The following is a 14,999-nucleotide window of genomic DNA, read 5'->3' on the forward strand; positions in this document are numbered from 1 at the left end:
AGCAATGATTTTACCTAAAAAAAAGGTTAACTTTGTTGTGTTTCTAAGTATTCAAGGATTCTAAACTCGGGTTTCAGGGAGTGTGTCGTCCGTGTGTTTTGAAGGAGATGAGTTCTGTATGTGCCTTGCAGTACTGTAATTCAAAAATAGGAACCTTTGGCTGCAGAAAAGTTTTTTAAAAATGAAATGTTAGGAAGTAATTTTTGTGCTAACACTAAAATTATAACTTTTTGAGAGGTATTAGATTTTCCAGAAGTAAAACTTGATGATTCTAAATCAGTAAGTATGATAGTAAATTTTTAACTCTTAGAAAAAGTCAGAAGAAGTGAATCTAGTTAAGTAAAAAATCTTTCTTGATTTGTTACTTAATCCTTAAAATATTAAACATTGATAACATATTTTAGAGTTGTACGCTTGAGATTTGTCTGACTCGTGTTTTTACACAGTGTATTTCATAGTTTCAGATAAAATATTAAAGTGCCAGACTCTACCATCCCACTTTTTTGGGGGGAGCAGGAAGTTGGAAACATGTCAGTTCTTCTGGGCTTTGATTATATAGGATTCAAGAGTTATCTCAGATGTTCTCCTTTCTCAATGTTTCATCCACGGTTGGCATTGTTCCGAAGAGTGGTCTCATTTATTTTGAACACATGTTAAGGAAATAATGTTCTATGGTGTTTGGGGGTTTATCTTTTTTCCCAAGTTTTTGTGGATGGTTTAAAAAAAAGAAAAACTCCTCACACTTGTAATCCCAGTGCTCGGGAGGCTGAGACAGAAGGATTCATGGTTCACAGCCAGCCTCGGCTACTTGGCCCTCGGTAACTTAGTGAGACCCTGTTTCCAAATAAAATATTAAAAAATAGGTCTGGAGTACAGCCCAAAGGTAGAAAAGACCCTGGGTTCCACCCCAGTACCACAAAAAATAAATAAATAAAATATATGGCTGGGGTGTGGCTCAGAGGTAAAATGCCCGTGGGTTCCAGCCCCAGGGCCCCCCCAAAACACTCCTCATCTTCATCCCACTCCCAGCCTATTCCGGTCACCAGGAAGATAAGGAACACTGATCTGATCGAACTCTGATAATGCCTTACAGACTAATCAAGGTTTGTCTCCCTTGCAAATGAAAAGAATGACAAAAGAATTGTATCCTGCCTTCTTGTGAGATTCCTCTGAGTTACCCCATGTGTTCAGTGACCCATTAGCTACATGATGATTTATAATCAAATTATCTCAGTCTTAACATTTATTCAAACTGATTTAGTCATTTACTATTTGGATTAATATTAGGCAAAGATGCTTCTAGGAACTTCCATAAAGGCAATAAAATTAAATCATATTTGTCAATATCAAATAAGTTAAGGGTTTTTTGTTTGTTTGTTTTTTGTTTTGTTTTTTGTGGTACTGGGGATGGAACCCTTCTACCTCCAGGCTCCACTCCCAGACCTATTTTATATGTTTTATTTGGAAACAAGGTCTCTTAAGCCATCAAGGCTGGCTTCAAACCTGTGCGATCCTCCTGTCTCCGCCTCCCAAGCATGGAGATTACAAGCGTGTGCCACCACGCCCAGCCTATTTCAAGGATTTGAACGTATCAAGTAATATGTATTGAATTTTCAAAATGATACAGATCAAATTCTAGTTACATAATAATACTAGGCCTATTCAAAATATACCAGTACTTGATACCAATAACAAAGATTTGCAGTTGAAGGCTTCCTTTAAGATTGAAAATACAGCTGGGCATCATGGCACACACTTGTAACCCCAACATTTGGGAGGCTGAGACAGGAAGGATTGCAGATTTGAAGCTAGCTTCAGCAACTTAGTGAGGCTTTCGTGAATTTAGTGAGATCAATTTCCAAATTAAAAAAATAGGTCTGGCGGTATAGCCCATAAGTAAAAGGCCCCTGGGTTCCATCCCGGTACAAAAAAAAAAAAAAATTTTTTTAAATATAGTGCTGCATGCCTGTAATCCCAGAAAAGCTACTTAGTGAAGCCCCCGCAATTTCGTGAGGCCCTGTTTCAGAATAAAGAATAGCTGGGTCTGGTGGCACGCATTTGTAATCCCAGCATTTGGGAGGCTGAGACAAATGATGGAGGTTTGCAGACGGCCTCAACTACTTGGGCCTTTTGTAACTCAGTGAGACCCTGTTTCCATATAAAGAATAAAAAAATAGGGCTGGTGTGTAGCTTTAAGGTAGAATGCCCTTGAGTCTCATCCCCAGTACCACAAAAAAAAAAAGAAAGAAAGAAAAAAAAATAGGGCTGAGGGGTATAGATCAGAGGTAGAATGTCCCTGGGTTCAAACCCCAGCACCACAAAAAAAAATGTTGCAAAACCAAGCCTCCTTAATCTCAGATCTTTGAATCCTCTTCTTTTTATGACAGTGTTATCTGCAAGTAGCTGTCTTTGTGTGTGTGTGTGTGTGTGTGTGTGTGTGTGTGTGTGTGTGTGTGTGTGTCTGTGAGAGAGAGAGAGAAGGAGAGAGATTTGGAAACGGGCTCACTAAGCTGTGATCCTCCTGTCTCAGCCTCCCAAGTACTGGGATCACAGTTGTGCTCCACCACGCCCGATGAGTGACTGTTCATATGCTTATCTCTTTATAAGTGGAGATTGGATGCTTATTCTGGGCCCAGCACATTTTAAGGAAAGTAATCCCAGTACTTGGGAGACTAAGACAGGAGGATTGCAGGTTCAAGGCCAGCCTCAGCAACTTATCTAGAGCTTCAAAATAAAAAACAGCTGGGGTGGAGCTCTGGTAGAATGACCTGAGTTCAATCCCCAGTACTACACACACATGTGCACACACAGATACAAACCGACATAGTCTGTCTAGTTACTGGAAATCACCATCATGATGTTTTGTACTTGGTTCTAAGCATGTCTTCCGTATAAAGTGTTCTATGTGAAGAGTACTTTTTAAATATTTTAGAGGAAATGATACTATAAATTTATACATACCATTTTTCTTAAAAGAATGCTTTGTCTATTTCACCGTCTAGTTTTTTATAGAGTTAGAAATCTATAGATTTTTTTCTTTGTGGTACCAGGGATTGAGCCCAGGGGCATTCTACCTCCAAGCCACAACCCCAGCCCTGTTTTAATTTTTATTTTGAAACAGGGTCTCACTAGGTTGATGGGAGTCTCACTCCTTGCTGAGGCTTTCCTCAAACCTATGATCCTCTTGTCTCAGCCTCCCAAATAGTGGGATTACAGGTGTGTGCCCCCATGCCTGGCTAGAAATGTATAGCTTTCTAAACTTAATATTCCTGAGACAAAGAACGATAAATTATTTACATCTTATAAGAAAAATTAAGAAATCTTAACCTATTCTCTGGAGGGAAAAGAGTGAAGGATAATGTGAAACTATAAGATGTATAGATACAACATCAAGGAAATTTGAATTAAAAGTATCTTAAGAAAGTTAAAAAATATTGTCAAAATACAGTCTTTTCTATATATTATTAAGCATTTACCAAAATGTCATATCTTTAATGTTGGCCTTATTTTGTTTTACTAATTTTCTTTTTTTTTTTTCTTCTTTTTCTTTTTGCAGTACTGGGGATAGAACCCAAGGTCATTCCACCCCCAGCTCTATTTTTTATTCTTTATTTTGAAACAGTCTCACTCAGGTGTAGAGGGCATAACCAAGTAGCGAAGGCTGGCCACAAACCTCTGATCCTCCTGTCTCAGCCTCCCAAGTACTAGGATTACAAATGTGTGCCGCCACACCTGGCTTGTTTTACTGATTTTCATACAGAGCCCTGTTTGGGAATTGAGTGGACCTCAAAATCAAAGGGAGATTTTAAAAACAGGGATTCACAGTAAACATTGCTTTAAAAATAATAGCATGTAAAAAAAACTGCAGCTTTCCCATATAAAAAGAAATAGCTATACAAATCTCTAAGCAGTAGGACTAGAGATTTTTATAAAATCAACAATCTGAGTTTCATCAATTGAAAAGGGTTTGTTATGTAAAAACTTTAGCCCCCAAATTACATAACCAGTGGATTTGATATTAAAAATAGAATCTCAGAAGTTCACCAAGTTTAATTCCAGCTCTCATCAGTGACTGTTATGGCCTGCAATTGTTTTTCTCTTAATGTTTCATGTTTTGCTTTTCATGCTAAACAGACAGATACACACACACACACACACACACGCATGCACACGCACACACACACACACCTTGATTTCAGAGGGATGAAAAGGTTATCCTCCTCTGGCTAGTTTTCAGCCTTGCGCTCAGGCTACAATCACTTGGAGTGCTTTTAAAAAATCATGTCATACCGGGAATGGTGCTGCACACCTGTAATCCCAGCACTTGGGAGACTGAGACAAGAGGATCACAGGTTCAAGGACAGCCTCAGCAATATAGCGTTTATCAGCAACATGGTGAGACCCTGTTTCAAAACAAAAAGTAAAGCCAGGCATGGTGGCCCACACTTAAAATCCCAGCACTGGGGAGCCTGAGACAGGAGTATTGAGGTTTGCAGCTAGCCTCAGCTACTTAGGCCCTTTGCAACTCATTGAGACCCTGTTTCAAAAAAAGAATAAAAAATAAGGCTGGAGGGTGTGGTTCAGAGGTAGAAGGCCCCTGGGTTCCACCCCCAGTACTGCAAAAAGAAAGTAATAATAGTGCAGTGCTCAGGTCGCATCCCAGGCCAATTAAGTTATGTGAGGAAAAAATTTATGTGATTTTAATGTGCATTATGGGTTGAGAACTTCTGGGCTAGAAAACCTCCCAAGGCTTGTAGCCAAGGAGACTTAACAACATATGTTGTGTATTCTATCATGTGCTGTTCCACTGACAGATATTTGTCTTTTTAATTTACACTGGCCTTATAAACTCATTCCCACGCACCCCCTCACCCCTTTATGGATAAAGAAAATAAAGACTCAGAGTAAGGAACTTGCTCAACATTATGCAGCTAGTGAAAGTCAGAACCCAAATTTTAACCCGTCTTCACAACTCCAACATTGATGCTTCAGAATGAACAATAACAAGTAGAGGAAAATTGTGAGCAAAAGCTTCAGCAAATTACATAATGAAGGCTTGCAATAAATTTTATGAAATAACTCTCCAGTCTGTCTCACATCATTTTGTACTCCAAACATGCAAACATGATTTCTTTCTCTCTCTCTCTCTCTTTTTTTTAACGGTACTAAGAATGGATGGAACCCAGGGGCTTTTTACCTCCAAGCTATACCCCTAGCCTTATTTTTATTTTTTTTTTTCTTTGTGGGTATGAGGATGGAACCCAGGGGCATTTGACCTCCGAACTACATCCTCTGCCCTATTTTTTACTCTATTTTGAAACAGGGTCTCACTAAGTTGCGGAGTGCCTCACTAAGTAGCTGGGGCTGCCCGCGAACTGCAATCCCCTGGTCTCAGCCTCCCGAATGCTGGGATTACAAGCGTGCGCCACCATGCCTGGCTTATTCTTTATTTTGAAACCTGGTCTCACTGAGTTGCAAAGGGCCTTACTAAGTAGGAGCTGAGGCTGTCCACAAATCTCGATCCTCCTGTCTCAGCCTCCCAAATGCTAGGATTACAAGCGTGTGCCACCACACCCGGATTTCCAAACATGATTTCTAAAAATAAAAAGTGAGCCGGGCATAGTGGCGCACGCTTGTAATTTTTGCACTTGGGAGGCTGAGACAGGAGGATGGCACAGGTTCAAAACCAGCCTCAGCTATTTAGAGGCTCTCAGCAACTTAGTATGAGATCCTGTTTCCAAATAAAATATAAAATAGGTGTGGGAGTGTAGCCTGGAGGTAGAAAGCCTCTGGGTTCCACCCCCCAGTACCACCAAAAAAATAAAATGAAAATAATAAAAAGTGAAGCCGGGCGTGGTGACACACGCTTGTTATCCCAGCCCTTGGGAGGCTGAGACAGTAGGATCACAGTTCACATACAGCCTCAGCTACTTACTGAGGCCCTTTGCAACTCAAGGAGACCCTGTTTCCAAATTAAGAATAAAAAATAGGGCTGGGGGTGTAGCTCGGAGGTAGAATGCCCCTGGGTTCCATCCCCCAGTATGGCAAAAAAAAAAAAGTGAAAAATAAAAAGTGAGGTTGGCTCTTAAAACCTGCACATGATCGTAAGAACTGAGAACCATGTTCATGCAGCCTTGCTCACTCACTGTCCCTGACTCTCCGCCTTGCCGCCTCTCCAGCCTGCTCATCTGTGTCTCTCAGTCACACTGGACCTTCGCCGCCTCTTCCCGCAGTGCCCCGCACCTGCAGTGCCAGTGCCCACTTTTCAGTGCTTAAGTCTTCTTAAAATAACCTCCCAAGCTTTATCTTTTTATCCTAGGTTGAATATACCATTTTTTTTTTTTTATCCCCAGTAGAATACACCAAACCACACCAAGGCACAGCACTTCTTATCACCTTAAAGCAATGATTTAAAAAAAAAAAAAAAAAAAACTCTGGCAGCCGGCGTGGTGGCACACCCTTGTAATCCCAGCATTCCGGAGGCTGAGACCTGAGGACCGCTCAGCTACTTAGTGAGGCTCTCAACAACTCAGTGAGACCCTGTTTCAAAATAATTACAAATTGGGCAGGGGGTGTAGCTGGGAGGTCAAATGCCTCTGGGTTCCATCTCCAGACTCGCAAAAAAAAAAAAAAAAAAAAAAAATACTCTTAAAAACAATGATAAAAAGGAAGACTTAAAAAGCAAATAGAAGCCGGGCGTGGTGGCGCACGCTTGTAATCCCCGCGCTTGGGAGGCTGAGACAGGAGGATCGCGCAGGGTCGAAGCCAGCCTCAGCTACTTAGTGAGGCTCTCAGCAACTTAGTGAGACCCTGTCTCCAAATAAAATAGAAAATAGGTCTGGGAGTGTGACCCGGAGGTAGAAGGCCAAAAAAAAAAAAAAAAAAGCAAATAGAGAAACAGACTACATATGGAATTGAGGTCAGCAAACTATACAGCCCTCAGACCAGAACTCTTCTGCCTCCTGCTTTTTCGTTGAAATTCTATTGGAACGCCGCTATTACACATATTGTCCATGACTGTTTTCACAGTACAGTGGCGGAATTGAGCAGTTGTGACAGACTGTATCTCCGGCAAAACCTAAAATATGCCCTACTTTGCAGAAGTTTGTTACCTTTGGTATAGAGAAACAAAAACAAAAAAAAATACTCATCAGAAAATATGTAAGCTAGATGACAGTGGAATAGCATCTAAAAAGTGCAGAAAGAAAAAAAGTGAATATCCACTATATAGAATGCTGAGAATGGATTTGGCATCATGGATTCCACTTACAGAATTTCCAGGAAAAAGGGGGATAGCCTTGGAAAACTCAAGACACACTGCTCGTGAGCAGCGATTTGGACCTACGACATCCACCATGTATCGATCGCGTACCATACAGATGGACAGGAGGCTCCCAGGAAAATAGATACAAGCAGGACTTTTAAAAAGCAGGGGCTGGCAAGCTGCAGCCTGTGAGCCAGTCACCTGTTCATATAAAAAAATTCAAATAAGAATATCAAAACATAAGTCAGGCATGGCGGCACATGCTTGTAATCCCAGCATTTAGGAGGCTGAGATCCTCCTGTCTCAGCCTCCCAAGTACTGGGATTACAAGCATGCATCACCACGCCCAGCTAAAGGATATTTCCGATAATACAAAATTCAGTTTTCTAGAAATACATCTTTTTTTTTTCTTTCCACAGTACTGAGGGTGGAACTCAGGGGCGTTCTACCTCCCGGCTACATCTTCAGCCCTATTTTTTATTCTTTATTTTGAAACAGGGTCTTACTGAGTTGCAAAGGGCCTCACTAAGTAGCTGAGGCTGGGATTACAAGCCGCCACGCCAGGCTTGACTGCATCGTAAGGGACAGCTCAACCCTATAGAGTGGTGGTTAGCTACGTTTTGTTATTTTACATTTCCTTCCCATCTCATTCATTACCAGGGTAGTCTTTTTAAAAATTAAATATCTATTCTGTAATTATGAAATAAATAAAAATGCTTTTAAAAAGATTCTGGGTACATATCTTTTTATAAAAAGCAAGTTCAATTATATTTAAAGAATGGGCCATATATGAATTCCAAAAGATAAACTTAGAGCTGGCAATGGTGGCAAATGCCTGTAATCCTAGTACTTGAGAGGCTGAGATAGGAGGATCGCAGGTTTCAGGACAGCCTTAGCAAGTAGTGAGACTCTCATCAACCTAGAGCGAGACTCTTTCCAAATAAAAATAAAATAGAGCTGGGGGGGTGTCACTTGGAGGTAGAATGCCCCTGGGTTCAATCTCTAGTACCATAAAAAAGAGAAATTTATGACAATATTGAAGGCATTATAATAATAATAATAATTATTATTATTATTATTATTATTATTATTATAGTTCTGGGAATAAAACCCAGGGGCTTTCTACCTCTGAGCTATACTCCCAGACCTATTTTATACTTTATTTGGAAACAGGGTCTCACTAAGTTGCCGAGAGCCTCACTAAGTAGCTGAGGCTGGCTTCGAACCTGTGCGATCCTCCTGTCTCAGCCTCCCAAGGACTGGGATTACATTATTAATTAATGTAATTAAGGCTTTCCCATTATTAAGGCAACAGACCAATAAACTTATTTTTTAGTGTTGTCACTGACAACTTACTAGCCAGTCTGTCCACAGCTATAAAAAAGGAAATAACTCGTAACATTTGTTGATCCCATTAGAACATCTGGTCTTCTTAGGTTTATTTTTATTTCTTTGTCTTGTGTTATACCCTGTCCTCCACTTCCTACCATGACCTAGTTGATTGAAGCAGACAATAACAGAAGTCAGTATTTTTCAGGATGTCTGTCTTACAGTTTATAGAGTCTCGATATCAAAATAAAACCATCTCATTTCAGAACAGAACTTTACAGCTCCTGCCATGGAAGGACTCCAGGATAATCTGTAGCTGGCTAAGTCCAAGACTCAATTCTATAAATATTACTCATGCCACATTTTTGACACTTTATTTTCCAGAGAACTTCATTCTCAGGTGTGAATGACAAGCTTGACCTTAATTTGGTTCTGCCTGGAGCAGTTTTTCTCAAACCAAGATCCAGGGTTAATGAGGAAAATATTGAAATTTAGGCTCAGAACAGGGAAAACTAACTTGTTACTGAAATTGATGATATACCCCCGTTGGTCTCCTGAATAATTTCTTTGTCTGGATAATTTCTGCCCATTAAGCTTTTAGTCATAGCAGAAGCAATTGCTTAAGCAAGTTAGCTGCTAGTTAGATGTTTGTTACTTTTTCTCACCCAGGGCTAAAACGAACACAAAATACCAGTAATAATAATGACAACTTAAAATTTGCCCATTCAATCTTAAAATGTGCTCTGGCACAAACTTTTATTTTATTTTATTTATGGCACATACTTTTAATCACAGTATATTGGGAGCCTGAGACAGGAGGATCTCGGGTTCACAAACAGCCTCAGCAATGTAGTAAGGGGCCTCTGCAGTTTGCTGACATCCTGTTTCAAAATGAAATATAAAATAGGGCCTGGAGTTTAATTCAGAGGTAAAATGCCTCTGGTTTTCGATCTCCACTATTACAAAAAAATAAAAATTTAAAAATCTAATGTATTGAGTCTACACACACACACTTCCAAAACCTGAGAGATAGGAAGCAAAAGCAGGATTATCTAGGCTTTTTTTTTTTTCATATGTCAATTTTACAATACTGCTAGAACTCAGTCAAAATGTTTGCTGAAATTCAGCACTGGATTCACGCGCATGCTGGATTTAATGTTTATTTATGCAATCCTGTAAGTATTCATCTGGAAAAATGAAATTGCTTGAGTTGTCAAAGCCAATGAATAATTTTTCAAAACCAAAGGAAAAAAATAAATGTGAGGAAAATATTATCTTAGGGCTGCTTTGTCCTGCTGACTGTATAAATGACGAGCCAGAGAAAGGAGTTCTAAAAAACATCACAGCGCTGGGGAAAGTTAAAGATTATTCAATATTTCATATTACTTTTATACTATTACATATAACTATTTCATATACCATTTGTAAAATGTAGTTATATTTTCTACAAATACATTTAAAATAGCTTTGAAGAAATAAACAATAAACTGTTAGCTATGCTTCTGGAGATGTATGTTTTACAGTACTTTTATACTTTTTGAATTTTGCAGTATGTGCATGTATTTCTTTTTTAATTTGTTCTTTTTAAAAAAAAATCACCTTTACCTAATGAGACAGTTAGCCTAAAGAAATCCTCATTTTTGCTTCAGAGTGTTTTTAATCAATAGTTCCTGCCCACCCTCTGACTTTTGGGTGTGACTCTTTCAGCTCCGTTTAGTGAGGTCTTCATGTGTTTCATTCTGGGAAGAAATAAAGAGCTACTACACTAACCTGCCCAGGTGTGAGTGGGGAAAGGATGGAATTGCTGATAGCAGCAGAGGCAGAGGGAGGGGAAAGATGGACTGAGGGGAAAAAACCAGTTTAAGGACCTGTTTTAAAATCAGCAGGCCTGGCAGGGCGAGGTGCCACACACATGTAATCCCAGTACTTGGGAAGCTGAGACAAGAAGATCCGGGTTTGTGGCCAGCCTCAGTTACATAGGCCCTTTGCAATTCAGTGAGACCTTGTTTCAAATATAAAGAATAAAAAATAGGGCCAGGGGTGTAGCTCAGAGGTAGAATGCCCTGGGTTTAATCTCCAGTAAGGGGGAAAAAAATCAGCAGTCCTGTTGAATCTCTGAATTCTGAGAGAAGGTTTCATCGAAGCCCCAGTGTATGATAAACCTCCATGTACCAGTCACCTGCTTCCCGAAATTCCGAAATTATCTTTTTTTTTTTTTTTTTTTTTTTTTTTTTGAGGGTCTGGGGATGGAACCCAGGGACGTTGGACCTTTGAGCCCCTCCCCCCCCCTTTTTTTTTGGTGGTACTGGGGATGGAACCCTTCTACCTCTGAGTTACACTCCCAGACCTATTTTTTGTATTTTATTTGGAAACGGGGATCTCTTAAACCAGAGAGGCTGGCTTCGAACCTGCGCGATCCTCCTGTCTCCTCCTCCCAAATGCTGGGATTACAAGCGTGCACCACCACGTCCGGCTGGAATTATCTTGATACATTCCCAGACATCACTTAGTCTTTAAATATTTCTGCTCGTATCACTAAATCCTAAGAACTCTTTTCCAAATAAAACTTACTTAAAAACAGAAGCGTCCCACAGGGCATGGGGGCCACGGAACACTTGCTGGCATGAGGCGCTGGGTTCCATCCACAGCACTGGAAAAAATACAACAGATTACTCCAGCTGTGATGGCTTCTGGTCTCTGGACCAGGATAGGGTCACTGCCTCTTTACCCCATTGCCTCTTCTCTCATGCACTCTGGGGAGAAGGGGCTGCTTCAGCAACATAACTCATCCCTGTCACTCTGAGAGGAATGACTAGCATTAACCAAAAGGAAGCTCTTATGCAGAGGTTTTTCCCATTAAGATGAAGATCTCAGCCAGGCGCGGTGGCGCACGCCTGTGATCCGGCATTCGGGAGGCTGAGACAGGAGGATCGCGGTTCGGGGACAGCCTCGGACACTACTTAGTGAGGCCCTCCGCAACTCAGTGAGACCCGGTTCAAAATAAAGAATAAAAAATAGGGCTGGGAGTGTAGCTCGAGGTAGAATGCCCCTGGGTTCCATCCCCAGTACAGAAAAAAAAAAATTATCTTTCATTTAAATGTCTAAGAATGAAACTGCTAGCTCAAAAGGCATGTGCATTTATAATCGTGTTCCGTACCATTAAACTGCCCTGGAGAAGAACTAAAAATGTAACCTTCTAAGCAATATATGGGAGTCTATTCCCCCCCCCCCCCGCCTTGCTAACGCTATATAATTGATAGCTAATCTTTGAGTTTTATCTAGTCTGACAGCTTTAAAAAAAAAAAAGAATTTCCGTATAGCTTTTGTTTTCATTTTTCTTATTTATTTATTTATTTATTTATTTATTTATTTATTTATTTATTTTGCAGTGCTGGGAATGGAACCCAGGAGAAATCTACCTCCAAGCTATACTCCCAGCTCTATTTTTTTTTTTTCATTCTTTTTAAATTTTGAAACAGGGTCTCACTGAGTGGCAAAGGCCTTCACTAAGTAGCTGAGGCTGTCTTCTCAAACCATGATCCTCCTGTCTCAGCCTCCCAAAGGCTTGGATTACAAGGGTGCACCGCCACGCCCGGCTTATTTATTTATTTATTTAATGGTACTGGGGAATGAGTCCAGGGATATTCTACCCTTGTGCTACACCTCCAGCCCTATTTTATTTTTATTTTGAAACAGTCTCTCACTACTTGTGGCCTGTCTTCAAACCTGCTATCCTTCTGTCTCAGCCTTCCAAGTACTGGGATTATAGGCATGTGCCACCATACCTGGCTCATTTTTTCTTATTTTGACTGTGAGTTTGGGGTATTACATTTTATGGAATTGATTATATATTTTTGGGGGGTGGTGGTACTGAGGTTCCTGGAAGCCCTTCTGCCTCCGGGCTACACTCCCAGACCTATTTTTACATTTTTCTTTGGAAACAGGGTCTCCTAAACCAGCGCGCGCGGCTGGCTTCGAACCTGCGCGATCCTCCTGTCTCCGCCTCCCAAGCGCGGGGATTACAAGCGTGCGCCACCACGCCCGGCTTGATTATATTTTTTGCCCATTTTTCTAGTGGGTTTTGGGTCCTTTAGAAACTGGTCAGACCCTTAAGAACATAGCCCTTTGCCTGATATTTAAATGTTAAATATGTTTCCCCATTTTTATTAATCTTTTCACCCATGTTTTGATTTTACTCATGTTTTTTTTTTTTTCATGCAGGAGGTTTTCTTAAATACAGCAAAATGTCACAATTTTTGTAGATTCTCAATTCTGTGCCATAGCTAGGAAGGTCTGATGAAATATAATTGTGCATTGAAAATGTTGATAAAGAAGCCAGGCGTGGTGGCACAGACTTGTAATCCCTGCATTTATTTGGGAGGCTGAGACAGGAGGATCGTGGTTCACAGACAGCCTCCGTTACTAAGTAAGGCCCCTTGCAACTCAGTGAGACCCTGTTTCAAAATAAAGAATAAAGAGCTGAGAGTGTAGCTCGGAGGTTCCCCTGGGTTCCATCCCCAGTTCTGCAAAAAAGAAAAAGAAAGAAAGAGTTCAGAAAGGTTTGTTGTTGTTGTTGTTGTTGTTGTTGTTGTTGTTGTTGTTTTGCATACTTACTGCTTTTATTTTGTAATTTAGGAGAAAATTTGTCAGTGTATATGTTGAACACCCCGGGCATGGTGGCACATGCTTGTAATCCCAGCATTTGGAGGCTGAGACAGGAGAACCATGGTCTGCGGACAGCCTCAGCTACTTAGTGAGCTACTTGCCCAGCCCTGTTGTATTTTTTATTTTGAAACAGGGTCTCACCAAGTTGCTGAGAGCCTCCTATGGCTCTGAGTGTGCGGTCCTCCAGTCTCAGCCTCCCAAGTACTAGGGTTATGGGTGTGTGCCACCATCACGGAACTATTTTTATTTTGTCCCTAAGATATAAGCTTGAGACAATGCTTCAGCCCACTGGCAAAAATAAATAAATGACTCAGTAGAAGTGGGTATAGTTTCTAGGTTGGAGAGAATGTGCTTGAAGATAAATATCGGAAGATCTGAGCGACAATATGAAGCTGACATTTATTCCTTTGTTCTTACTTTAATCTTTCCATCATTTCCTTCTCTCTTTTGGACCAACTTAAGTCTCCAAGTTGGAAGAAAGAAAAGCAAAAATAAAGCAAGGTGAGTTAAGGCACAGAACAAATCCTTATTCACCTCTTGCCTTCTCTTCACAGTCCTCCCAACTTCTTTTTTGGTACTGATGATTGAACCTAGAGGCATTCTACCTCCAAGCTATGCCCCCAACCCGCTTTATTTATTTATTTATTTATTTATTTATTTATTTATTTATTCGCAGCACTGGGGTTGGAACCCAGGGGCATTCTACCTTCAAGCTCCAACCCAATTTTTTACTCTTTATTTTGAAACCGGGTCTCACTAAGTTGCAGAGGGCCTCACTAAGTAGCTAAGGCTGTCCGTGAACTGTGAAGGGGCATGAAAGGAAAAGTAAACTTCTCCCACCCACCCACACCCAGTGCAAGGTCAACTTCCTGGAGGCCACAGTGAGGAGAAAGCTCTCTGGTCTTGCTTGATGCTTCCTCCCATGTGGGTGGGTGGGTGGGTGGGTGGGTGGATGGATGGATGGATGGATGGATGGATGGATGGATGGATGGATAGATGGATGGATGGAAGGATGAATGGACGGATGGATGGATGGATGGATGGATGGATGGATGGATGGATAACACTCCTGGCCTCTCATCTCCTTAGAATTCACTTAAACAATGGCTTAATCTGAGGGTAAATTTGAGAGTAACAAACCAGGCAGGCCTGGCTCAGCTCCTTCCTTCCTTCTCCCTCAAAAGACATTTTCTGCTGCGCTTCCAGGAACGGGCTCTTCCCATTTGTGGGGAAGGCTGCCCTGCTCCAGCGCTTTTGTGACTGCACAGATAAGGGCTGCTTCTGGCTGCTTTAAGCATCCCTTTTAGCTCTGACAGCAAGCCACACACTCCAACTTAGCCTCTATTAATAATACAGTAGCATCTGACTCTGCCATCAACCTCACTCCTTGCCTCGGCCCCCGACTTCTTGTTCAGAAGCAGCATGAGGAACAGGAGTTTGCTGATGGGTTCTCTGGAGAGGCCCAGTGCTGTCCACTTGATGACTGCTGGGGATTTTAGTTAAAACAGTATGCTTGTGCTCCTGTTTCTCTGTGTGTCCATTTTTGGAGTACCTGTTGATTTTACATTTTAATGAGGGATCTAGTTCACTAAGTATGCTACTTCTGCTATTTCTTATTCTTTTTTTTTTTTTTTTTTTTTTTTTGTGGGTCTGGGTGGAACCCAGGGGCATTCTACCTCCAAGCTATACCCTCAGCCCTATTTTTTATTCTTTATTTTGAAACAGGGCCTCACTGAGTTGC

This window comes from Muscardinus avellanarius, assembly GCF_963383645.1.
Source record: "Muscardinus avellanarius genome assembly, chromosome: 6".
Taxonomy (NCBI): domain Eukaryota; kingdom Metazoa; phylum Chordata; class Mammalia; order Rodentia; family Gliridae; genus Muscardinus; species Muscardinus avellanarius.